At 38.7% G+C, this 26225-nt stretch overlaps 1 protein-coding gene across 3 annotated transcripts in view; it reads right to left on the bottom strand.

The window, feature by feature from the left end:
• LOC140199564 (RNA-binding Raly-like protein) overlaps positions 1–26225 on the bottom strand; it is a 1057088-nt gene that overhangs the window by 643763 nt on the left and 387100 nt on the right. For all 3 annotated transcript variants that reach the window (XM_072261891.1, XM_072261979.1, XM_072262074.1), the window contains exon 2: positions 17486–17554. The gene's annotated coding sequence lies outside the window, so the exon portion shown is untranslated. The remainder of the gene's footprint in view (positions 1–17485; positions 17555–26225) is intronic.

Below are 26225 nucleotides of genomic sequence, written 5' to 3'. Positions count from 1 at the left end.
CTTACCACCTGCTGGCGATCTGACAGGAAGTCCAGGATCAAGCTGCACAAGGCAGGGTGAAGGCCAAGGTCTCTGAGCTTCTTGTCGAGCCAGGAGGGAATTAAGGATTTGGCTGGACTGTAGTCCAAGAACAGGTTCTCACATAAGCATCCCTCTTCTCCAGGTGTGTAAGAACGGTGTGAAGAGCTGTGGCTATTGCATCATCTGTTGGTTGGTTGTGTTGGTAAGTGAATTGTAAGGGGTGCAGGGTGGTGGTAGCATGCTGCAGATGTAGTCCTTGAGCAGCTCCTCACAGCATTTGCTTATTATAGAGTTGAGTGCGACAGGACGCCAGCCATTCAGATACGTTACCTTGGTCTTTATTGGTACAGGAACAATGGTGGATGTTTTGAAGCAGGAGGGCACTCTACACTGGGAGAGGGAGAGATTAAAAATGCCTGTAAGCACACCAGTCAGTTGTGCCATGCACACTCTGAGTACCTGCCCTGGGATGACATCCGGTCCCACAGTTTTATGACTGTCCACTCGCGGAAAACACCTGCATACTTTAGCCTCAGAGATGACAAAGCTGTGGGTCACATCAGCCTTCCTCTCGGGCTCATCAGTGTTGGCAACATCAAATTGAGGGTAAAAAAGTTTTAGCTGTTCTGGGAGAGAGGCAACAATGTTGGAAACTCCACTGCGTTTAGCTTTGAAGTCTGCGATGGTGTACAGGTACAGACCTTGCCATAACTGCGTGTGCTGTTGCTTCTTCCTCTATTGATGGACAAGGAATGTTTGTCTCTGGGACTGTATGGAGTTCGGAAGGACAAAGGACAATCTCATTGATACTTACTGGAATCTGAAAGGTCTTGATAGAGTGGGCATGGAGAAGATGTTTCCTTTTGTAGGAAACTGTCACCTCAGAATAAAGTGATGTCCTTTTGGAACTGAGAGGAGGAAGAATTTCTTCAGCAAGAGGGGGGTGAATCTATGGAATTTGTTTTTTGCCACAGACGGTTGTGAAAGCCAAGTTATTGGGTGTATTTATGGCAAAAATTGTTTGTTTCTATATAGGTAAGAGGGTTAAGTTTGTGCAGAGAAGGCAGGAAAATGGGTTTGAAAACAAAAAGTCATGTTTGAATGGTAGAGAAATGACTATGGGCTGAATGGTCTTATTCTGCTTCTACATCTTATCATGCTCCTAATTACTTGTCCTTAATGCTGGAAGTATGCTCCATGGGTACCACAGAAATGTTCAAAACTTCGTAACTTGTAATTTATGATAGGTATTTACTATCGAATTTAACTATTTCAGATAATCTCTCTACTTCCCTACGTTAGAAGTGTTTGCTTCTCTTTGCTTGAATATGTCTTATTTTTCTCTTTGTATGGAATTGGTGGATTTTGGAGAGGAGGAGAGAAAGCTGCGTGGCACAGTAGCATAGTGGATAGTGCATATTTTACAGTGCCAACAATTAGAGTTCGATTCCCTCTGCTTTCTCTAATGAAGTTCTATGTTTTCCTTGTGACCACGTGTGTTTCCTCAGCTTTCTCTGATTTCCTCCCACATTCCAGAGACATAATGGTTAGGGTTAGAAAGTCGCGGGCGAGCTACGTTGGTGGCGGAAAGTGGGGACACTTGGAGATTGCCTCAGGATGTGCTTGGCCTGTGTTGGTTGTCGATGTAAATTATAGATTTTGCTTGATGTTTCAATATTTCTATGTACAAATTAACAATAATGCTAAGGGAATCTTCAAATCCAATTGTATAACAAAATTTTAACCTTGACATTTTGGTCTGCATATCATACCCCTTCCACTTCCCATAACTTAAAACACGTGTATTTGCTAAGCACTGTGTGCTGAGCCCATTGCTATACACTTTGCTTACACATGATGGCACAGCCAAGCACACAAATGATCACATTGTCAAGCTTGCCGATACCACAACAGTGGTAGGACTCATTACCAAAAACGACGAGGCGGTTTACAGAGATTTGGTAGCAGGAAAATTACCTCTTCCTCAATATCAACAAAACAAAGGAGATGGTTATTGACTTCAGGAGAACTCACAGCACGCTCATCCTTCTTTAGATTGGCAGCACAGCAGTGAAACTGTGAGCAGCTTCAAACGCCTGCGAGAGCACAACCCACACTACCTTTCGTGGTCTTAGAACACATTGCATACAATCAGGAAAGTACACAATGCCTCTACTTTCTAATGTTACATACCTCATGGATATCTTGTGACTGTCTTATGAGGGTGATATAATGGTCTTACAGAGGTCACAGATGCAATTTTCCTACCGATGTGAGGTTACGTGATGACCTGTTCTCTCCAGGTATATAAGGGTAGACCCCTGGTGACACAGTTAGTTTCAATTTAAATCATCAGTCAGATACTCCACAAATGCTGCATATTTGTCCCATAATGCAGTTTAATTTTAGAACGGAGCTTTACTTTCTATTTTAAGGTACAGAAGTGTTGGGCTGGCAGTTTCAACAATAGCTGCCGGCTTTGTTGGTGTACCTTTTCAGTAGTATTGGAGAGTGAAGACATTACTAAGGTACGGAATCTGAAGGAGTTGAGTAAAGCTAATATCGTTCGGCGGTATTGGAGAGGATCGACCATTATTGAATCTTCGTTCAAGAAAGAGTGATCTGCATGAGATAACCTCTGCTAAAGCAGAAAAGTTGTGCAGTGTGTATTCTACAGAGGAAAAGGTCAGTTCCTTTAAGCCGTTTTATTTCCGTCATCCTGAATCATGTGGACAAGGCAGGTTCCGGATGGGATCAGCAGTAACGTCAAGTCTTCTTGGAATTCTTTACTTCAGGAAAGTCTCTCCTAATTGACAGTATAAATCTCTTGGACTTTCAAATTTACCATTCTAAGAACTATGTCCTAATTTACCACTTTAAGACTGTGTTCACATTTAATTAGCTGATGAGTATGCTTTAATTCATAAGAATAAATTTTCTCCAGGTAGGACTTTTTTAAAAGGAAAAATAGCGCAGAGAGTCAAGGTAAACCAGAAATTAAATCTGAACTTAGTAAGAAAGGTAAGGATGAAGGGAGGCGTGAAGGAAAGACATTTTGGTTTTATTTGTAATTATTGTGAAACCTGGACATGTAATAGCTAACTGTTTTCAATTGAAAAAGAAAGAGAAGGAAGCAGTACCAGATGCTTGTGTGCAGCATACTGAAACACCTGTAAATCCACAGAGTTTGATAAATACCAATGAAGTTTTGTCAGAGTCTGACCAAGTTAAGAGGGGATATGAACACTTTATAACCGAGGGATTTGTATCCTTGAAACAGGGATCCAATCCAGTACCAATAAGAATCTTTAGAGATACTGGAGCTTCCCAATCACTAATGTTAGACAGTGTTCTAAAGTTTAGTGATGAGTCTGACATTGTTGAGGTAAACTATATAAGAGGAGTTGGGAGTGTCCTTATGCTGGTACATTTGCATAGAGTAAATTTAAGGTCAGGGTTAGTTACAGAGGCTTTTAAAGTAGGACTACAACCCAGTTTACCCATGAATGATGTTTCTCTTTTATTAGGGAATTACTTAGCAGATGGACGAGTTTTTCCTGAAGTGCATTTGACAATAAAGCCTATTTCTGAGAAACCTCAGAGGGATTCTAACACAGATTTTTCCTGTGTAGTAACCCGAGCTATGGCTAAAAAGACTGAAGTAGAGGCTGAGGTTGTTACCCATGACTGTTAAACTTGGGATGTGAATTTTGAGGATGTGTCAGAAACTTTCTTACGTTCACTATTTGATCAGGATTTTGGTAGTAAGTCTGACCATGAAGATTTATCTTTATCTCAGAAGGAGATGATAGCAGAGCAGGTTAGAGATCCTGAAATGGTCAAATTAAAGGAACAAGCTCTTCCAGATAGTGAGATTGAGAAAGTGGCATCAGGATATTATTTTGAAAAGGGAGTATTAATGAGAAAGTGGAGATCACCTACAATTCCTGCAAGTGAGGAATGGTAAGTTAATCACCAGGTAGTAGTTCCTAAAGTTTATCAAAATGAGATTTTAACTATGGCTCATAGTATGCCTTTGGGTGGCCATCTAGGTGTAAAGAAAACTATGAACAAGGTTTCTAAACATTTTTACTATCCTAGTTTAAGAAAAGATGTGATGACATTTTGCAGAACATGTCATACATGTCAAATTGTGGGTAAACCTAATCAAGTTACTCCAGTGGCCCTACTGCAACCGATTCCAGCATTTGGTGAGCTGTTTTCCAAAATTATTATAGATTGTGTAGGCCCATTGCAAAAAAATAAAACTGGACATTGTGACGGGGTCCTGAATTACCCCTATGAACTGTGCTCGATTATCCCTATGAACTGTGGTTTTGAAAAGAGAGAGAGAGAGAGAGAGAGAGAGAGAGAGATATTTAACACCATGTTGTTTTGAAAAGAGAGAGAGAAAGAAAGAGAGAGAGAGAGACGAAGACTAACTTTTTGACTGTCACTTTAAGGCATGAGGAACTTTTGGATTTCTGCTGAGTTGGAGAGAGAGAGGGCACCGAGCAGCTTGTAAGTCGCTATGGTGACTGAGGGCAGCGTTATTTGCTGGAAAACCGATGTTATGATTTTTCGGCAGCTTGTTTATACTTCCAAGAACATTTGCCTGCTTGTACATTTCTTACACAGAAACAGGAAGGAGGAATTACTTGAATGACAGTTGGTACTCAGTACGGTGAGATAAGTAGGAGGTCAGATGACATAGACCTCAGGCACATGTTTTTGGACACTGAATAAGCTTTGTTGTGCTCGCAGAAAAGGTGTTCTTTTTTGGAGAATCGATCAGGTGGATTGATCAGTGGTTCTTGCAGTGAGGAAAAGGAGTGACCGGTGGGGAGTTGTCCATGTGTCCACCCTTGCCTGGATTGATAGCTCCACCACAGAAAAAGTGTCCCCTTTGTTGTGGTCAATAGTCGGTGACTTTTAAAGAATTTCAGAGGACAACGAGAAGATTGACGGGGTCAGCTCAATTGAAGACTCAAATCTCTCCCCCCTCTCTCTCCATCACTACTCAACTCAATACCACGAACTGAACTGAACTTTACTCATCATCGTAAGACTGTATCTTTTTACCCCTAGACTTGAAGAAGCTTGATTTTCATATATTTCCACAATTACTGATATACTTACTTATATATAATCATTGCTAACCTGTTTTATATATTTGATTTTATATTACTGTATTGCGTAGTTACAAATAAATATTATTATTATTTAATACCAATACTGGACTCCAAAGTGTTTTCCATCTCTGCTGGTTCTTTAACCCGTCATGGGGTACATGACAACATCAATATGTGCTGACCATCATGTGCACAGCATCTAGGTTACCAGAGGCAATAACTCTTAGGAATATAACAGCCAAAACTGTGACAAAGGCTCTTATAAAATTCATTACTTATTTTGGGTTGCCTAAGGAAATACAATCGGATCAAGGTAGTAATTTTATGTCTGGATTGTTTCAGCAGATAGTTTATAAACTGGGAGCAAAACAGATTACCTCATCTGCATATCATCCAGAATTGCAAGGAGCCTTGGAGAGATTCCATTCTACCCTCAAAAATATGATTACGACGTATTGTGTGGAAAAAGAAAAGGATTGGGATGAAGGCGTATATTTACTACTTTTTTGCAGTACGGGAGGCAGTACAGGAATTATTAGGCTTTAGTCCTTTTGAACTTGTGTTTGGGCATAGAGTTTGAGTACCTTTGGCCTTGTTGAAAGAACAGTGGATTAATAAAGAGGTACACACTAATTTGCTGGATTATGTTTTAAAATTCAAGGAAAAATTATGTAAAGCTTGTACCTGAGCTAAGGAAAAGTTAAAATTGGCTCAGGAGAAGATGAAAACTTGGTATGATAAGGAAGCTAGAATGAGGTCATTTAAGCCTGTTGGTAAGGTGTTGGTTCTTTTCCTGGTGCAAACAAACCATTACAAGCTAAATTTCATGGTGCTTATGAGATTAAATCTAAAGTAAATGATGTGGATTATGTGATAACAACCCCAGATCGAAGAAAGCCAACACAGCTGTGTCATATAAATATGATAAAACTGTATGATGAGATAGAGGCTGCTACTATGACTGTTGTGGTCAATAATGAGTCTGGTCTTTCTAAAAACTTAATGGATGATTCATCTGAAACTCATTTTAAACCCAACATTATTTCAGCCAGGTTATCAACTTCAACAATTCTGGAAAATACTGAAGAGAAATTAGCTCATTTACAGCCAGAGCAGAGAGAACAGATGAAACAGTTAATCTTTAAATATAGGGATTTATTTCCAGACGTTCCTAGAAGAACCACTGTAGCTTCACATGATGTAGATGTCGGAGACTGAAAACCTATAAAACAACATCTGTATCAGATGAACAGGGAAAAATGTGAACTTGCTGAACAAGAAATTAAGTATATGTTAGAGAATAATATTATTAGACCTTCTAATTTGAATTGGAGTTCATTGTGTGTTATGGTGCCTAAGGTAGATAATAATATTAGGTTTTGTACAGATTACAGGAAGGTGAATGCTGTGACAAAAATTGATGCATATCCAATCCCTAGGGTGGATGATTGTGTGGATAAAGTTGGACAAGCAAACTTCCTGACAAAGATTGATTTGTTAAAAGGTTATTGGTGTGTTCCATTGACAGATAGAGGTAGGGAGATTTCTGCATTGGTAACCCCCATCTGGGTTATATGAATATAATGTTCTTCCATTTGGGATGAGGAATGCACCAGGTACTTTCCAGAGGATGATTAATAGTACGATTCATGGGTTAAAAGATACAGATGCCTATATTGATGATTTATTTACAGGAAATAATACTTGGAAAGCACATATTCCTGCTAATAGTGGAGAAACTATTTGAGACTCTTTCAAAAGCTAACTTAACTATTAACTTAGCTAAAAGTGAATTTGGTCATGCCATGGTATAATACTTGGAAAGCACATATTCCTGCTAATAGTGGAGAAACTATTTGAGACTCTTTCAAAAGCTAACTTAACTGTTAACTTAGCTAAAAGTGAATTTGGTCATGCCATGGTAACCTACCTTGGTTATGTTGTGGGTCAAGGAAAATTAGCTCCTGTTCAGGCAATTTTAGAAGTACCCACTCCAACTAGTAAGAAAACTCTCAGAAGATTCTTGGGTATGGTAGGATATTACTGAAAATTTTGTAAGAATTTTGTGAACATTTTGTGAACATTGCTCTTCCATCAACTAACCTCTTGAAGAAAAATGAAAAGTTTGTTTGGACAGAACCTTGTCAGGAAGCATTTGATAAATTGAAAACTATAATATGTAGTCAACCTGTGCTCAAATCCCCTGACTTTGAAAAAGCATTTTCAGTAGCTGTAGATGCTAGTGATGAAGCTGTAGGAGCAGTGTTACTTCAAAGGGATGAGGATGATGAAGTTGATTGTCTGCTAGCTTTCTTTTCTAAGAAATTTAATACCCATCAAAGAAATTATTCAACTATAGAAAAGGAATTATTATCTCTTGTTTTGGCTTTACAACATTTTGAAGTGTATGTTGGTATCACTCAGAAACCACTCATAGTTTACACCGATCATAATCTGTTAGTGTTTTTGAATAAGATGAAAAACAAAAATAGAAGATTACTAAATTGAAGTTTGATGTTACAGGAGTATAATATTTTGATAACTCGTATTAAAGGTAAAGGGAATGTGATTTCTGATTGTCTATCTAGATGTTAAATGCACAATGTAAATTTTTTATGGAGTGGTATTTTAACCTTTGTAACAATCCTACTGTATATTAGTTTGCAAAATGCTGTATGATAATACTGTGTATACTGTGTATGTTGTAAATTTTATACATTTGTATTTTTTTGGTAAATAGTTAATTGTTAAAATTTTGCTCCTAAAAGGACCAAAATTTCTTTTTTTGGAGGAAGGTGTTACATACCTTATGGATATCTTGTGACTGTCTTTTGAGGATGATGTAATGGGCTTGTGGAGGTCACATGATGTAATTTTCCCGCCGATGTGAGGTCACATGATGACCAGTTCTCACCAGGTACATAAGGGTAGACTCCTGGTGATGCAGTTAGTTTCAGTTTAAATCGTTAGTCTGATACTCCACAAATGCTGCATATTTGTCCCATGATGCAGTTTAATTTTAGAACGGAGTTTTACTTTCTATTGTAAGGTACAGAAGTGTTGGGCTGGCAGTTTTAACAGTAGCTGCCAGCTTTGTTGGTGTACCTTTTCAGTAGTATTGGAGAGTGAGGACATTACTAAGGTATGGAACCTGAAGGAGTCAAGTAAAGCTGATATCGTTCGGCGGTATTGGAGAGGATCGACCATTATTGAATCTTCGTTCAAGAAAGAGTGATCTGCATGAGATAACCTCTGCTAAAGCAGAAAAGGTTGTGCAGTGTATATTCTACAGAGGAAAAGGTCAGTTCCTTTAAACCGTTTTATTTCCGTCGTCGTGAATCCTGTGGACAAGGCAGGTTCCGGATGGGATCAGCAGTAACGTCAAGTCTTCTTGGAATTCTTTACTTCAGGAAAGTCTCTCCTAATTGACTGTATAAATCTCTTGGACTTTCAAATTTACCATTCTAAGAACTGTGTTCTAATTTACCACTTTAAGACTGTGTTCGCATTTACTGCTTTAAGAACTAGTACTTTTGGCGGTTTGTTAAATGGCCGCGTAGCAGTCTATTTCTGGTTAAGGTTTTCGTTTGTTTATCTGTTTACTAATATTGAGCAGAGTTTAATAAATGTTTATTTGTTTATAAAACCTGACTCGATTGATATATTCATTGTTGCCGGTCACGTGACACTAAGGAGACTGAAGAGATTTGGACGATGCACACCTATACACATGTCATTGTACAGTTCTGCGGTAGACAGCATCCTAAATTCTGTATCAATGTATGGTACAGAAGCTGCACTATGGCAGACAGGAAGGTTTTACAACGGGTTATCAAAACTGAACAATGCATCAGTAGCACCAACCTACCTGCCTTCAAGGACATGTATAAAGAAAGGTACTGGAAAAAGGACCACTAATATCATGAAGAATCCCAAGCACCCTGCTCATGGAATGTTTGTTCCACTCCCATCAGGGAAGAGGCCATGCCAGGTCTATCAGACTCAAAATGGTTACTTTCCCTAAGCAGTAAAGCTGATCAAGCCCTCCAACACTAACCCATATTGTTACACCTCCCACCAGCACAACTTTACCTTTTTCTGTCAGTCACTTTATGTACAGACATTCCTGATCTATTATGGACATAAAATCAATCTATGTATATAAGCTATCTCATGTATTTATATTTTTTGTGCTTTTTATTATTGTGTTCCTTATTTTATTATGATTTTTTTGTGTTGTAGTAGATCCAGAGTAACAATTATTATGTTCTTCATTACACCTGTGTACTGGAAAGGACATTAAAAAATTGTGAATCTTGAACCTCTACACTGAAATCCTGATGTTATGTCTGTCTTGAAAAAAATATATAAGTGCATATACCTTCTTTGTGGAAGTAAAATGCTGTCTCTGAATTAAATTAAAATATAAATGTCAATATTTCAAGCTGATGACCTTTCATCAGTTCTTTTGAAATGATCATTTGATGTTACCCAGCAACTTGGGAGTTCTGTGCTGCACATCTACAGAGAAAGGGCCATACATAAGGGAATTAGTGACTGAAGAGCTGATCTTGAGAATTAGACTTTTGACTTTGCCTTCAGGCTAGATTTTGAGGTTTAGGTTTGATATTAGTTCAAAGCTCACCAAAGCAGCCAAAGACAGGCTTCTTTGAAGTCTGGGTGCTCATTATAAGGTGGGCATCAAAATCTATCCACCAAGCATGGATAAAGATTGCTTTCTTTCTTATCTTCAGATGCATTCAGTGCAGAAGCATACTGATGACCTTACAAGAATGGAAAGAATTTCAAATTTCAAAGTAAATTTATTATCAAAGTAGGTATACGCTTAGTAGTCATTTTAATAGGTACGTCCTGTAATTAATAAATTGACCGCTGAATGTATGTTCCTGGTCAACTGCTGTTATAGCCCATCCTCTTCAAGGTTTGACATGTTGTGTGTTCAGAGATGCTCTTCTGCACACCACAACAGTGTGGTTATTTGAGTTACTGTCGCCTTTGTGTCAGCTGGAAACAGTCTGGCCATTCTCCTCTGACATCTCTCATTAACAAGAGGTTTTTGCCCACAGAACTGCCACTGCATGTTATTTCATTTGTTGCCCTTTTCTCTGTAAACTCTAGAGACTGTTATGTGTGAAAATCCCAGGAGATCAGCCGTTTCTGAGATACTCAAGCCATGCCGTCTGGCACCAATCATTTCATGGTCAAAGTCACTTAGATCACATTTCTTCCCCATTCTGATGTTTGGTCTGAACAGCAATTGAACCTCTTGACCATGTCAGCATGTTTTTTATGCATTGAGTTGCTGCCACATGATTGGTTGATTAGATATTTGCATTATCAAGCAGGTGTACTGGTGTCCCTAAGAAAGTAACTGAGTCTCTGTCACATTATACTGCCCTGAGGTTCATTTTCTTTCAGCTATTCACAGCAGAATGGAGAAATACAATAGAATCAATGAAAAACTACACAGAAATAAAGACTGACAAGCATCCAATGTGCAAAAGAAGAGAAGCTGTGCAAAACTGCATAGCAACATCTACACTTTCTGAGGAGAATGAGGTGTGAAGGTTCCCCATCCTCTTTCTAACAACTTTCTACAGGAGCACCATTGAGAGTGTCCTGTCTGGCTGAGTTGTTGTGTGGTACAGAAGCTGCAAGCATTGGACCGCAGTTCCCACAGAGGCCAATAAAAACGCTGAGAGGATCATTGAACTTTCCCTCCCCCTGCTCATCATAACCTTTACTGGGAGCATTGCAGACAAAGAGTCCATAGTATTGTTGAGGATCCCTACCACCCATCTCACAATATTTTTAACTCACTACCATCAGAAAGGAGGTACAGAAGCATGAGGACTAGAACTGCCGGATTGGATAACAGCTTCTTCTCTCAGGCTGTGAAACTAATGAATCCACTGCCATTACTATGATAGCAAACTGTTTACTGTTTACCTGTGCTGTGCTTTACTATGTGCATTTTGAACTATATTTGGTTAACGTATTTATAGTAATGTATATATACATACACAACCAACTGAAAAATGGAACAATGATCCTCCAGAACACAGTACACCCACATAGCATACAGCACACATAGCACATAAACCAAAATATTAATTATATACATATGCACACACGCATAAGAAAGGAGGTATACAGGAGCTTTACATCCCACACCACTAGGCTTCAGGAACAGTTATTAACCTTCAAATATCAGGCTCCAGTTTGCTCACCTGAACTTTGAACTGATTCCACAACCTAGCTACTCACTTTCAAGAACTCCACAACTTATGTTCTCAGTATTATTTATTTATCTACTTTATTTATTTATTATATATATGCATACAGCCAGATAAATGTGAACATGAATTACAAGAAACAAATAATAATAATAATAAATAAGCAAATAAGTGAATAAATATTACTGAGAACATGAGTTTTAGAGTTTTTAAAAGTGAGTAAATAGGTTGTGGAATCAGATGGAGCCTGATGTTTGAAGGGTAATAAATGTTCCTGAACCTGGTGGTGAGGGATATTCTTTCTTATGGCAGCAGCAAGAAGAGAGCATGGCTTGGATGGAGGCCATCCAGAAAAAAACAGTAATCACAGAAAGCATATTGATGAACCCACAACATAAGAACATACACAAGATTGAAAAGTCCTTTGCCTCACACCCTACCAGCAATTCCCTGCTCCCCAACACCTGTTTCAGCCAGCCTACATTATTTTACTTCACATTCCCTTTGCAGACACACATCCATCTCTTCCTTGGGTTCCCACCAACATCGTTTATTCTTTTTAGTCTTTCTTTCTTTTTCAATCTTTTTATTAATTTCAAAATATAGAAACAAAACATAGCAATAATACAAATAATATGAGATGTATTGTTACATTTAAAAAAAGAGTAATTGCAAAACCAAATAGTGGAAATTACCAAAACTCCCATACATGTAGAACTGATCACGGATAATATAAAGCAAAAAAAAAGGAAAAAGACAAAAAAAAGAAAAAAAAAACCCATCCCAAAAGAAAAAAAAACTAAACTAAACTAAAAGACTTGGGCAAAACTAACAACTTAAAAATGGAAAAGAAGAAAACCTCAGCGTCGACGCCTCCACTCCCCTCCAACAACAGTACAGAGAAATAAAACCAGTTTGGAAATGATCAAATTACATCAAATGAAAATGCTGAATAAATGGCCTCCAAATTTTTTCAAACTTAATAGAAGGGTCATAAACTGCACTTCTAATTTTCTCCAAATTCAGACACACCATAGTCTTTTTAGTCTTTAAGCAATAATTATTTGCCTTCGTACTTCTTTCCTCATTATGTTCTTTACCTATTTTTGATCCAACACATTCTGATTGTCTCTTACTTGACTCACATTTTGCATTTATAAATTTAATCAAAGCCTCATACATCTCTTAAGCCCTCAATTAACATTTCCCCTTGACCTCTGAAAGACAAGGCAGCATACAAACAAAAGATATTGGAAGAGGATCACATGGGCCAATGGTACTGTTCAAGAAGGAACAAGTAGTCAAGGTTAGTGATCCTGTAACACTAATCATGATGAGATTTCTTAAGGTGTACAATGAAGGTGGTATCTGAATATTATCTGTACATCATAATGAACCTCAGAGAAATACATAAATATGTAGTACTGTCACTAGCATCATTTGGTTCTATTTAGCTTTTCATTTACACGATACTAAATTTATTTCTTTGGTCATTATAGCCTTTATTAACGGACATTGAAAAATTGAATCCTTATGAGAAAACTGAAATATTCACATATTAATTGATTTAGTTTTATTGCAATGTAATGAAATACCCAGCTCTACTGCTCAACAGCAGCTAATAATGGCAGAGATAACTCAGCTACTCGTGGCAGAGATAGCTGTCATCAAGTCGTGGGACTGTAAATTCTCTCCAGGTTCAGATGAGGATTGTTCCGAAGCATTGGAAAAGGATCTGTTTTTCCACACATGCACCTTGAGCAGCTGCTTTTAAACCTTGCCTTTTCAGAACTTAAGTGAAGCACGTACAGGAGTTTTATGACTATGATTGTAAGAATCTGTGACTGGTCTATAGGTCAACCCTCACAGCATTAGCATTCTGCAGTCTATCTTGATGTGTCTAACACTCTCCAGGGACATAAGCTTCAAAGCTACTATTGCTTTTAATGGTAGCTCAAGTAGCTGACATGTAGTCTCGGGGCTTGAAACTGCATGGAGGAGTGAATATCTATCTTGGATAGACTGAAGGAGTCAGTGCACAGAAGTTTTCACAAAAATCACTCATCTTCAGTAATAGAAGAAAGTGCCAGAAACACACAGCAGGTCAGACAGCAGCTATGGAAAGAGAAACAGTATTAATAGTTCAGGTTGAGGACCCTTTTCACAGATGTGTGATTTGCTGACTGTTGCCAGCATTTCATGTGTTTATTTCAGATTTACAGCTCCTGCTATTTTAATCTGCAGGCTGCTTTACTACAGATTAATGGAAATATGGAATGGCAGTTGTTCAGCAGGAATGTCACTTACTGCCTTTCCTTAGAATATCTGCAAGTCTGATTCCTCACCTCATCATCAACTAATATTATAAATGGTGTTCGCCAGTATTGTGTTAGAAATGATAATTAATACCATTATACACCCACTGCTTTGACCTGTGGTTTCTTCTCTTGAATCTCTTTATGTGCTGTCAGAATGAAAGGACACTAACTGTTTCAAAGTCCTCAAATGCCAAATTAAGAGTGTGAATAAAAATCTATAAACACTGTTAATACTCTTTCCGATAGGGATGATTCAGAGAGAAGACAATAAAAGTGCTGTTTTACCTTAATGTCATTTGTGCACAATCCAACAAATGGCATGCTTATTGTTGGCATGCTTATATTTGCTACATTGCTGTAAGCCCCTCAAGCAAGAAAAACACATAAAATGTTGCTTTGTGCTTCCCATAGCTTGCTTTACACGTGTTGTTTAGATAACGCATATTATTCAAATTTGGAAGAGGTATTCCTTGTGTTCTAGTGGTCTTGCTCTGGACATCAGGAAAAATTTAAAAGACATGTTGATGGTCACAGTATTGCAGTGACTCACATACCTTTATGATGATTACACATCAGTGAAATAATGGTGACATGCAGGCTCTCAATGGTCATCTAAATCCAGGCTTCTTTTGTAGTGTCTTTAGAGCTATATGAGTGTGTTTATCATGACATAAAGAATGTTGCTCACTGTAGACCTCTCATTCTTGATATTGGTGTCCATTGCAATCCTAATATGTTGATCATATCTTGCAAGTAAAGACCAACGCAGCCTGGAAGCAGCCTGCTGGCAAAAAGGAGAAACCAAAGCCAGTGGTCTCTTTGAGAACCACTGGTCCTTCTAAAGCAGTAACAATATGCTACTGAAGACCTCTTCCATTAGTTTTGTAAGAATACCAACAAAGTAAAATCTTGATCAGTGCTCTCTGTGGCCTGGTTTACAGACAACTGTGAGTACCAACCCCTCTAGCCTTAACATTTCTCTTGAAACATGTCAAGATTATTTCTCCAGGTTGTTGCGAAAGATTTTTTCTTCATTCTATAATTCATCCATCACAAGGAGTGGAGTAACGCAATGCTTATGAAAAGCTGTGATGTTTGTGAGAGCGAAATGAATCCTAAGTATTTAAGCTGGGAACACTGAACCACCCTGCGAATGCACTGCATTAAATGGAACAGATTATATAACCAAAGAACTTCAACACAGGGTGACTTTAAATGCAGTTTCAAGATATGCCTGTTTGTCCAACCAATGCGACAAAGTTTTATATTAGTTCAGACTATGAGTTTGATTTGTGATCCACTATGACATCCCATTGTTTTTTATTTCACAATATCAGGACCTATGTGAATTTATTTACAAGATAATTGTTACTTTCCAATAGATGGCAAACTAGAGATGTCTATCAAAACATGTTGAAACACTGCTTAATTGAGTACCATCACTCTGTCTGCATAGCAGGTGAGATTTCCCAGTGGCCACACATTTTAATTCCACTTCCCATTTTCATATGTTGGTCCATATGGGTCTCCTCTGCTGCCACGATGAGGTCACTATCAGGTTGGAGAAGTAACACATCATATTCCATCTAGGTGTCCTCCAAACTGATGGCATGAACATCAATTTCTCTAACTTCTGGTAATTTCTCATCACTTCCCCTTCTCTTTTTTCCATTCCCCATTCTAGCTCCCCTCTTATCCCCCCTCTTCTCCTCACTTGCCTATCAACTCCCTAGTGCCCTCCTATTTCTTCCTTTTCTCCCATGGTCCGGTCTTCTCTCCTCTCAGATTCCTTCTTCTTCAGCCCTTTACCTTTTCCATCTCTCACCTCCCAACCTTGCACTATCTCCTCTCACCCATCCATCCACCTTCCCCCTCATCTGGCTTTACCTATTACCTGTAAGCTTGTACTCCTTCCCGTCTTTTCCAGTCCTAAGGAAGGCTTCTTCATCCTTCCTTTCTAGTCCTAACAAAGGGTCTCAGCTGAAGCATAAACTGCTTATTCTTCTCCACAGAGGTTGCCTGACCTTCTGAGTTCCTCCAGCAATTTGTGTGCACCATTGAAACAAAACAGTAAACCTATTTTCCCATTTGTATCTTCTCATTCATCCTATTCATGTCATACACCTTGAGTTATAATTGAGATTCTAATGCCATACACATTCTTCATGCAAAACTGTTTTCCAAACATGTTGTTTTCTATGTAAGTGTTATAAGCAAAATTCAACATGTCTGTGGGACACCTCTTGTCATTTCCTTCTTAACTGCTGAAAAATTCTCTCATTCATGAGCAATTGGCCAAGAAGTTGGATTGCATATTTATGTTTGCTATTTAATACAATTTCAATAAGTTTGTACAGAGATATCAATAAATTTACTACATTTTCTAGGATACAGCAATTTTTTTATGGATCTTCTATGCACTTTACATACTCTACTGCATTGAAGGACCCAATTGTATGTAGTTTTATAAAACAGTGTGTAATATATGCCCAAATCATAACAGCATGATTTTGCCTTATTCCTGCAGAAACAGGGCTTCAGATAGCTTGTGGGGCCTGCTTCATTACCACTGAATTACGAAGATCATGGAATTCCATGCTGGACTATCAACTCTTTTAAACAAAATTCCTTCCCATTATACAACACTGGGCATAATGGGAGGTTGTTCCTGCCTGTGGTCATCGAACTTTGCAGCTCCTCCCGTGGAGGGTCAGACACCCTGAGCCAATAGGCTGGTCCTGGACTTATTTCCATCTGGCATAGTTTGCATATTGTTGTTTGATTGTTTGTGGTTTTTGTATTGCTATATTTATGCCCTATTCTTGGTTGGTGCAGCTGTAATGAAACCCAATTTCTCTCCGGATCAATAAAGTATATCTATCTATCTATCTAGATCTCTGCCCCTCATGCCCCCAGTTACCCTTCCCGGGATGTCCTAATTATACCTTGGGTTGGTGCAACTCCCACTCACCCAACCCACTCTGGAAGACCAATTCTAAACTCCTCAAACAATTGCCTGGCCATCCTTTTCTACCAAAACACTATGTCAATTGCTAGGCAATTACTACAGAACAGAATCAAGGGGTTTGAGTGCCTGTAACTTCTGTCTTGTAGTACATAAAACTTCAGGGTTATGTTCTTAATAGAATTCAACACCTTTGTTGGTTATTGGCCTACTGCACTCTGATAATTAATACACTCTTTAGATACCATGTAAGTTCCAGAGCTTTAGATTCAGCCCACTTATGTGGTGAACATAAAGATCCACCATCAATCACAGTCTTCTTGCTATTTCTACCATACCCAACTGACTCTATGGAAATTCAAATTAAATTGGTTAATGAGTGTTTAAATAGAAATTTGAAAGGATGTGAATTATAGTATTTTTGGTTGCTTGATACAACTTAAATTATAGTTCATGCAGTCTAGTAACTGTCTACTTCAGGATAACAAATAGAACTGATCCGAGAAACCCAGCAATCCTGGAACACTGTCAGCTTGCATCCTTCATGAAATTTGTGTATCCTATACAACCTTTCAATTTTTTTTCTCTTTTGAAAACCTCTGTAGTTGGCACTTCATTTTATTCTTAAATGCTGACACAAAACATTTATCCTCATATTTTTCTCCATGTTCAAAATTTCACCAGATATCATCTATAGGGCAGTTGCAGTTCATCTCATTAAGATGAAAATAAGTGATTACACACACTCCGATTAAGAAAAAAGCCAATATGAGTGGTTAAAGAATCACTTACCCAGAGATTGTTTCTAAAGTTCTCCTCACTCCTAATCCATATATCTTCACCATGGGGTTAATCAGGCACCTACAAGATATAGGAGGCTATGATATCCACAAAGAAAAAGGACTCCAGTCAGATTAATAAAGGCATCCTTCCCTTATTTCCCCAAGCAGTATGATGGAAAGACTAGAAATAATTTCGAGAATTCCAATATGTGGAAATAAGATCTGGTTTGAAGGCACCACAACAAAACAAATCAGACATTAAATGGGTTTAATTGAGGTTAAATACATTTAAGGTCTGTATATCATCAGGAAACAATAAGCCAAAAGTGAACATCAAATTCTCCAGATTGATCCAGGCCAATGAACTAGAATCAAATGATTAAATAAAATAACTAAGCTGTCAATGTACAACTATGGCACGATGTGCAGGCTCTCAATGCATTACCCAAGATATTTAAAAGTAACAAACGGTTTTCAATGAAAGAAATAACAAGCTGACAGAGGAAAGGAGAGCGGGATGTCATTCTATTTTCCATTTTTTTCTCACAGGTAAGTCAGTATTTATTTTTAATCCTCTTTTAAGAGGAATCTAATCATTTTTCCCCCCCTAGGGAACAGAAAACAAACTTACAATAAACGGTATTAAAAAACACGCAAATAAAACAGCAACCAATAACGCTACAAGCTCAAACACGAGGAAATCTGCAGATGCTGGAAATTCAAGCAACACACATCAAAGCTGCTGGTGAACGCGGCAGGCCAGGCAGCATCTCGAGGAAGAGGTACAGTCAACGTTTCGGGCTGAGACCCTTCGTCAGGAATGCTACAAGCAATTGTAATTCATGCTTCAGCAGAAACCAGATGGTATTCCTACAGCTTTGAGAAAGTGGAGGCAGAAGGCCATATATCTACTCAGAATGGGTCCAACAAATTTACAATGGGAAAAAAAAATTCCTCCATCAATCGAATGATGGTTCAAAAATATGATGTCGAATTTTATGATACACCCAAGAATTACAAGAAACTCTGGCAATGATGTAGAGTGCGATGGTATATCACAATCTTTCCTTGTGGTTCTTCGCATCATAGAAGCTTCAAACTTGATGTATTTTAGATGGCACCAAAAAGAAGCTGTTTGCAACTAGATTTTGGGAGCAACAGCACCATTGTGCAGAAGAACTGTGCTACAGCCCAACTGTACCTAAGCTATGCTGTTCCAGTACAATGGAAATTATGCAACAAGGTAAAACATGTTCTCCCATTTCCTGTGTACAAAAAACAAGACAAATCTAATCTGGCCATATCCAACCCATTCAGTCTAATCTCAAAGATCAAATGGATGGAAAGAAATTATTGTCTATTTTATTCAGCATTTACTCATCAAAGTCTTTCTGCTGTTGTTCAATTCTGATTCAGACTTTATTATACACTCCATGATCTAACAATGTATGAAGCGTGGAAATGTTGAAATGGGTGAAGGTAACGTCAATAGTGCATCCAACAAGTAATTTGAAGAAGAAATCCCCACTATTCTAATTATCAGGTACTGTATATAATGGCTAGAAACAAGCTGCATGTTAAGTATATCTTCATTACTAAAGCACGCTGTAAATTAAGAGCAAGACGCACAAAATACTGGAAGAACTAATAAGTCAGGCAGAATCTATGTTGGATAATAATCCGTTGATGTTTTGAGGTATGATATCTTTCTATTGATCAAAAACATTGACAGTTCATTTCCCTCGGTAGATGGTGCCTGACTTGCTGAGTTCCTCCATTATTTTGTGTGTGTTGCTCAAAATTTCCAGCATCTGCAGAATCTCCTGTGTCTCCTAATAAATCCTTTTCATCGTCTTCATTTGCCTGCTAGAATGAAACTCAAACAGTCCTCAGAAGTTTATATAATTTAGTACAAACTATACCACTTGATATGCCATCCATCACATTATTTGGTTACTCCCTCCACTACTGACACATTATGGACACAGCAACTTTTCAAAACATTTGAGAGATTTCCAGCTTTAATCTGAAGGGCAATGGACAGTGGTAACCCAGCACTCTTAAATTCTCCTTCAAACCCTAGGACGTCCTATGTAACAGCAAGCAAGCTAAGAACCTATAACACAGACTACAAAGGTTTATCACTTTTAGGGTGTTGAAATGTACTTTATGGGTAGTAACAAAATGGCATTTTCATCTCTAAAAAAAATGCAACCTCTATTATATCAGGGTGTTTTGCTAATAGTGTTTGTGCAAAATTTTCCTGATTGAGACTGAGTCCTTGACAATCTGCAGACCAGCATATGCAATACTGGAAGAATACCAAATACACTGATTAAGCACAGAATATATCCTTTCCTTGAAATGAGGCATGGGTAGCTGTACCTGTGCATAATGGAGCGACTATACTGTTGCTTTTTTTGGAGACAATCACTGGCATTTGTGCCGTGATGGTCTCCCCTTGCTGCAAGTAAAATAAATGCACTTATAATTGATCCACTCTGAGTTAATTGTTTTTTTATATCTAGGATGTGGCAAAACAGTGCTCAACAAAGGCAATTACGGTTGAGCAAGGCTAGAACTTGTGGGTCTGAACTGGAATGATGTTTTTGCAGGGAAATGTACTATGGACATTTGGTTGATGTTTAGGGATCCCTTGCAGGATGTTAGGGCTAAATTTGTCCCAGCGAGGAAGATAAAGAATGGCAGGGTGAAGGAACCATGGGTGACAAGTGAGGTGGAAAATCTAGTCAGGTAGAAGAAGTAAGCATACATGAGGTTCAGGAAGCAAGGAACAGATGGGTCTACTGAGGAATATAGGGTAGCAAGAAAGGAGCTTAAGAAGGGGCTGAGAAGAGCAAGAAGAGGGCATGAGAAGGCCTTGGCGAGTAAGGTAAAGGAAAACCCCATGGCATTCTTCAATTATGTGAAGAACAAAAGGATGACAAGAGTGAAGGTAGGACCAATTAGAGATAAAGATAGGAAGACATGCCTGGAGGCTGTGGACGTGAGCAAGGTCCTCAATGAATACTTCTCTCTGGTATTCACCAGTGAGAGGGAACTTGATGACAGTGAGGACAATATGAGTGAGGTTGATGTTCTGGAGCATGTTGATATTAAGGGAGAGGAGGTGTTGGAGTTATTAAAATACATTAGGATGGATAAGTCCAATGGGCCTAATGGAATATTTCCCAGCTGCTCCATGAGGCGAAGGAAGAGATTGCTGAGCCGCTGGCTAGGATCTTTATGTCCTTGTTGTCCATGGGAATGGTGAGGATTGGAGGGAGGTGAATGTTGTCTCCTTGTTCAAAAAAGGTAGTAGGGATAGTCCGGGTAATTATAGACCAGTGAGCCTTACGTCTGTGGTGGGAAAGCTGTTGGAAAAGTTTCTTAGAGATAGGATCTATGGGCATTTAGAGAATCATGGTCTGATCAGGGACAGTCAGCATGGCTTTGTGAAGAGCAGATCGTGTCTAACAAGTCTGATAGAGTTCTTTGAGGAGGTGACCAGGCATATAGATGAGGGCAGTGGTGTGGATGTGATCTACATGGATTTTAGTAAGGCATTTGACAAGGTTCCACACGGTAAGCTTATTCAGAAAGTTAGAAGGCATGGGATGGATGGAAGTTTGGCCAGGTGGATTCAGAATTGGCTTGCCTGCAGAAGGCAGAGGGTCGTGGTGGAGGGAGTACATTCCGATTGGAGGGTTGTGACTGCAGGCATCGGTTCTGGGACCTCTACTTTTCATGATTTTTATTAACCACCTGGATGTGGGGGTAGGAGGGTGGGTTGGCAAGTTTGCAGGCGACACAAAGGTTGGTGGTATTGTGGATAGTTTAGAGGATTGTCGAAGACTGCAGAGAGACATTGATAGGATGCAGAAGTGGGCTGAGAAGTGGCAGATGGAGTTCAACCCGGAGAAGCGTGAGGTGACACACTTTGGAAGGACAAACTCCAAGGCAGAGTACAAAGTAAGTGGCAGGATACTTGGTAGTGTGGAGGAGCAGAGGGATCTGGGGGTACATGTCCACAGATCCCTGAGAGTTGCCTCACAGGTAGATAGGATAGTTAAGAAAGCTAATGGGGTGTTAGCTTTCATAAGTCGAGGGATAGAGTTTAAGAGTCGCAAGGTAATGATGCAGCTCTATAAAACTTTGGTTAGGCCACACTTGGAGTACTGTGTCCAGTTCTGGTCGCCTCACTATAGGAAGGATGTGGAAGTATTGGAAAGGGTACAGAGGAGATTTACCAGGATGCTGCCTGGTTTAGAGAGTATGGATTATGATCAGAGATTAAGGGAGCTAGGGGTTTACTCTTTGGACAGAAGGAGGATGAGAGGAGACATGATAGAGGTGTACAATATATTAAGAGGAACAGATAGAGTAGATAGCCAGTGCCTCTTCCCCAGGGCACCACTGCTCAATACAAGAGGACATGGCTTTAAGGTAGGGGGTGGGAAGTTCAAGCGGGATATCGGAGGAAGGTTTTTTACTCAGAGAGTGGTTGGTGCGTGGAATGCACTGCCTGAGTCAGTGGTGGAGGCAGATAAACTAGTGAAATTTAAGAGACCACTAGACAGGTATATGGAGGAATTTAAGGTGGGGGGTTATATGGGAGGCAGGGTTTGAGGGTCGGCACAACACTGTGGGCCGAAGGGCCTGTACTGTGCTGTACTATTTCATGTTCTATGTTCAATAATTGCTGGGTTTTCAAACATATTCTGAAAGAATAAAACCATTGCCCTCCAGATGTGTTATTATGTGTTTGATCATCTGCTGCAACCCATTTTTTTTTAGCTCAGATTGCTACATAGCCTCAAGCCCGTAAGAGAAATATCAAATTAGATATAAAAGAAACAGTATGGGTCCAAAAAGTACAATGACCCTGAGGAATGTAAGTATAATACTTACTCAGTAATAATCTTCATTCAGTTGCTTAGCTCTGGAATATTATGAAACCATAGACTAATAACTTAAACCATCCATATTTGAGATGCCTATAAACATTTAAGCCTTTCAAGGTTTGGGTGGGCCATGGTTGGGGATAGGGAGATGAACAAACAGAACTCGATAAATATAAGTGTCTGTTGCACAATATTTTTTGCAGTTTGTTGTGTGACATCCATGCAAAATGAAAATGGAGTAATGACTCCAATAAAAGTTAAAAAAATGTAAACAGAAATGTAGCATCCTGTCCGAAGAGCATTGAAATGGCATTGTGTGCATATTTCATCAGACTATTCTAATGTTTTCTATTAGAACCTCCACAGTTACCTATTAAATAAAAGGATTACAGTCTCTGCCTATCTTTTCTCTTCATTAGGCAGGTATATGAATGGTATTTAGTGGAAGATAAATGTACAGTTCACTTTTGTGAGAGAGTTTGGAATAGACAGAAGCATAAAGTTAAATGACCTAATTTCCCAGTTCAGTAAATCAATCACATATCCTGTCAAATATCAACAATTATACCAATGCAAATGCAGGCTAATGGAAGATGCATTTATTTTTTATGGGGAGTGAAACAGCTGAATAAAAAGCCAAATTTCCACATGACTGTGCCTTAATGACTACCGCCCGGTGGCTCTGACATCCATCATAACGTAGTGCTTCAGGAGGCTGGTCATGACGCTCATCATCTTCAGCCTCACAAGCAACCTCAACCCATTGTATTCCCCCTACTGCTAAAACAGGTCCATGGAAAAGCTACTTAATTATGGAATACATTTATTGTCATGCCCTAAATAAATCAATAATTAAAATTCATTTTCTACCTTCTTGAATGCAGCCAAAACACCTGGCTGGATCTCATTGAATGGAAGTAATACATGGATGCAGATGAATTGTTAGAGAGCTGGCAGAGCACCATCAAAAATATTTTGTAATAATGAGAGAGAGCAAGAGCGAGAGAGGCATTCTCTCAAGATTTGGAAATATGATTTTTAGTTCCAGCTGACAAATGACAGAAATATTTCTCATTGATGAGGAAATTCTGACCAAGATTTTGAGCCGCTTAAATAGCTCCGTGGCTGCAGAGGAGTTGGTAATGCAGAAGGAAATGGAGGTCAGGCTCTAAAGTAATTTTCTTCAATACTCTTTTCTGCATTGAAGAAAATCACAAGAATAGTAATTTTGTAGAATGTGCGGCCACATCCATTTTTGACATAATCTTAAACTTATCTTTCCAGGATCTACAGAATCTCTTGTGTTTATAAACTTATCTTCTCTAGGTAATGTGTGAAAGATTGAACACAGCACAATATTTTGTCTTACTACATTATTCCTTCTACAGGTCTTTATGCTGCATACTGTCATCATTTGTCTTTTATATGAATTTCATAAATTATGACTGAATTATTAGTGTTTTTACTGTTAACCAATATTCACTTCTGCCTAACAACTGAATCAGACAATCAGCAAATAAGAGAGATTCATGCTCTTTTTTCAATGACCATATCCTGGTCTGTCTGTTCACCTTTATATCGTGAAAGCATCTATCCTGAACATAGTTCAGACCCTTTATAGCACAAAAACAACTTTTGTTCTATTTATTATCACTCAACCAACTTTATCCTTCCATTATTTTATCTTTTTCCACCATTGGCATGGCAGATTTCTTTTCCATTGGCATCTGAAATTGCAACGTGAACAATGCTCCTGACATAATAAAGGCAAAATTTAACCTCCATCCATCAAAACGTAAGTTCACAGACTCAAATTAAATTTGCAGGAACAGGTCATTTACACTGTAACCGTCATTGGCCCACATTTCTTTGGTGCTTAAGCTGCTTTATTAGTAGTAAAATGGCCTTGTTCCAAAAGCAAAACCGAGATCAGGAAAGGATCCTAGCTGAACTTAGTCATTGTGGAATAAGAAAAGTTTTCAGTTAATTATTATACCTTTCTGAAGGCATGAATTCCTAATAATTCCATTAATGTTAGTTCTCTGTATTTAAGAGTAATGAGAACACTCCCTTCCCACTAGGTATAATGGGATTATGTTGGGTTCAGTGATATTCTCAACATTCACATTGGATATTCCCAACCAATTTTCAACCACAGCCAAGAATTCTAGCAAGTTATACACTACAAAATAGAGGATACCAGAAAACACTATGCTTTTTGAGCCCTTCTTTTCTATTATTGCGTCTCACTTGTAACACTACTGAAAATACATGTCTGCAAAAGGAATACTCTACAGAAACATAAATGAGCTATCTCATTCGTACAATTAACCAGTTCCTATTCACCACTCAATGACACTTCACTAGCTTTCCATTCACCATGTAAGACCTACTGCCACTGTTTTTTCAAGCCAACCCAAATAAAGATGAGGGTCTTGCAGTTGTTCTTTGATCCATCAGACTCATTAAACCTGTGATGTGTCAAGGGTAAAGGAGGTAGGCCTACAAGAGGTGAATGCTCTGTGTTTGCTACCCTCACACAGCAGTGTAAGGCGCAAGGCACAGCACATAACCAGCCACGATATTGAACCCCTCACTGGCCCAAATGAACGACAAGAAGCATATTCATCCCTACTGTCCTTCAGCCCAGGCTGTTGCAGGCTCAAGCAAGACCAAATGACCCATATTGGTCATTTTGGAGTTTATTGTCCCAAGTTTGTCTTCCAAACCAGCAAAAGCAGTAAGATTATTTAATAGAGGCTATCCAAAATTGAACCAGAATGAAACAGTGTTTGGAACCTGACAAAAATGGACAAAATAATTTCATCAAGTTTTATGAATTTAATCACATTGATTTGACAACTAAAACCTAATTTAAACAGTAGAGTAGAAAGTCTGCTTCTGAGGAATAATTCGAGTCTGCCCTCACTAAATTATTCAGTGTGGGTCTCAGCTGATGCAGGTGGACAACATTGTATATGTTGTGCCGAATATCAAATAATATGAAAATTCAGCAAGAATTCTCTTAGGACATGGCTATGAAGATCAATTAGCGGTGCCTTAGAATTTTTCCATAGATTTTATGAATACCTATTTTAAACACTTTCAAATGTCATCTGTAAGATCCCAGACATATTTTTGCTGCAGTATTTTTATTTGAAGTTAAACTTACTTTACGTTCTTTATTATCATTTACTGCCAGAGATCACAAAATTCAAACATCTATACTGATGCAGACCAATTACTTGGTTGGAAAGAGGCTGCACATGTCAAAAACACAAAGAGATTCTGCGGGAGCTGGAAATCCAGAGTAATTCACACAAAATGCTGGAAGAACCCCGCAGGTCAGACAGCGTCTACTGAAAGGAATAAACAGTGACATTTCAGGCTGAGACCCTTCATAAGGACTGGAAAGGATGGGGATAAGAAGCCAGATGCCAAAGTCTCATTCATCAATTGGGCATCTGCCACACCAGAGAAGACAATGGAACAAACAACATGCACTTGGGCAACTCATCCTCAATCATCTCTGATCTTTTTCTGGCTACTCACTCTGTGGTAGCCAAGTCCATAGTAGCCAGCAATTGACTAAGCCACTGGGAGATGGTTAGAATCCCCACCATTCGTCTACTGCAGTTTGTAGTTCATGGCACCTTGTTCCGCACTCAGTGCAATTTCCTCCTTCAGTCTCCATACATCACCAGTTTAATTAGTCTGTTGGGTCAAAGAGTGATTTCCAGAGTCCTGCCCTTAATTATTTGTGCTGATTTGAAAGAACTGTAGCTGTAGAATTGATCTTAATTAGTGAATAAAAAGCTAATGAAGTGCCATGAAGTGATGAAAAGG

The sequence above is a fragment of the Mobula birostris genome, chromosome 1 (genome assembly GCF_030028105.1).
Source record: "Mobula birostris isolate sMobBir1 chromosome 1, sMobBir1.hap1, whole genome shotgun sequence".
Lineage (NCBI taxonomy): Eukaryota > Metazoa > Chordata > Chondrichthyes > Myliobatiformes > Myliobatidae > Mobula > Mobula birostris.
The sequence above is the reverse complement of the archived record's forward strand: the minus strand, read 5'-3'. Positions and strand labels throughout refer to the sequence as shown.